The following is a 2,331-nucleotide window of genomic DNA, read 5'->3' on the forward strand; positions in this document are numbered from 1 at the left end:
GAAACAGAATTTGTTAAAATATGAAAACAAAAATACAAAATCTAGCAACCCAAGCACTTTCGAAAGGTGGTCCTTTTTCATCAGAGACAAACTATTAGAATACAGTTATGATTACTCTTACTATGGTGGAACTCACCATTCCTTCTAAAGGGATGTTTGACCTTGCTTTTCTTGTTATAAGTACAGTACTAAAAAATAGATGAATGATATGATCGCTTCAGGAAGATGGCAAGAAAACTTGATATCGTCTGTTGAATAGAGGACAATTTAGAATTTTGTAGAATTTCTTTAAATATGTATGCATTGTTGTTAGAAATGAACACGTGAAAATTATCTCCTCCTAAACATTTATTCATAATATGTTTTACAGACATAAAATATATATAATAGAAAATGGATACAATGACCTCTATATTTTTCATATTAAAAGAAAATTACCGCAAGAATTCTTACACGCATATCCACGATTCACCTTTATCGAAATAAGAAGGGCTAGTTTATAAAACTTTCTGTGTACGGTTAGTTTCAGCAAGCGAATCTTTTTAACCTTTAACACAGTAGATGTAACGTAGTTAATGTGTGCTCTCTGGTTTCACGCATGTGTTCTTAGTATTAGAAACTAAATAGCCTACATGGAAAGCGTTCCCTGGTGGATCAGCGGTAAGTTTACGGAGTTACAACACGATGTTAAAAGGTTAACCGATTGCAAATTGTCTGTTGTGTAGTTTTGCGCTAAAAAACAACAATTGTAGTGAAAGTTTTTTATTTGATAAAATATAGTTTAAAAAATAATAAGTTTTATTTTTTTCACAACACCCTTAGCCCTACTTTTTTCACTCTCATATTCAAACCGGGAGGGAAGTTTTGGTTCTGATAGCGAATGCACATCAAATTTGTATTAAACACAACAAACAAACTGGACATTGTTGTTACACTGAAAATCAACCGGTATAGTAATAGTGGATTTGACATTATTTGTCTAGGTCCTAATATGGACATTTCTGTTATACTGAAAATCTGAAATGAATGTTACTAAACACAGTGACTTGAATTTTTATGTCTACTGTACTAAATGATTTGAATAATGTCATACTGAAACGAACATTACTATCCCACTGATCTGAATATGACTGTAGCCAAGTGGTTAGGGTACTCGACTAGCAATCTGCGGGTCGCGGGTTTGAATTCCCGTCACACCAAACATGCTCGCCCTTTCAGCCACGGGTCGTTATAATGTGATGGTCATTCCACTTTTCGTTGGTGAAAGAGAATCCCAAGAGTTGACGGTGTGTGTTGTTGAGTAGCTGCCCTGCCTCTAGTTGATCACTGCTAAATTAAGGACGGCTAATGCAGATAGCTTTCGTGTGGCTTTGCGTGAAATTCAAAAACAACCAAATCAAACCGAATTTGACTGTCATACTGAAACGAACATTACTTGTTTGGACATTGATTTGAACATAATCATTAAATCTGTTAGATGGTGAGGAATGAGATGAAGTCAAGGTGTCAGGTGACCTGCCTGTCCGAAGGAAGAGAAAGCGAAGAGCTAAGTATGATGAAACAAGATCTGCATAAGATGATACAACTACATCACCTATGACTACATATAGGTAGGCCCTCTCAGAGGTTCAGAGAGGCCCTGGCCATTTCTATCTTTTGAGGCCCCTGGGTAAAATAAAAAATAAAAAATGACACTTATTATAAATAAAAGAAGACAATCATTAGCCCAAAAGAAAAGGGGAACATAATTTGAATATTTAATTAGTATATGTAATTTGCAGCTCTAAGCTGAGTCGAGTGTGTGTGTGTGTCACATTTTGGTCTAATTGGGAGGCACATAAAAACAAGTCGCACGGATTTCAGTTGCTTGAGCACTACATGCTATATTCAAAATCATATGACAACTTACCTAGAGTGTATCACTTTATTCTGGCACTTTCTATCACTCAAGTTCACCGTGAGTTGTTTCTCAAAGTTAAAGATAATAAAAACAAGACTGAGAAGCCTGTTGAGAGCTGAGCATTTTGAAGCTCTCGTGCTCATAAGCACTGAAGCCAGCATTATATCTGAGACACCAAACAGTCAAATCATAGATATGCTCTCAAAATCATCTGATGAGCTCAGATGGCTTCTGGTGTATTGAATTCATATTTTCAGATACTGTTAATGCATAAAAAGATTAAACACTTACATGTATTGTTTTATGTATATGTTATGCATATATAGAACGGGACATACTAATATATTGTTATGTCTCCAGTCGTTAGTTAATTTTCCGTAAATTCGTTCCGACGAAACTTTAGCGACACAGGTCCTTTCTTATATAAAACT

This window comes from Limulus polyphemus, unplaced genomic scaffold, assembly GCF_000517525.1.
Source record: "Limulus polyphemus unplaced genomic scaffold, Limulus_polyphemus-2.1.2 Scaffold6748, whole genome shotgun sequence".
In the NCBI taxonomy this organism is placed as follows: Eukaryota; Metazoa; Arthropoda; class Merostomata; order Xiphosura; family Limulidae; genus Limulus; species Limulus polyphemus.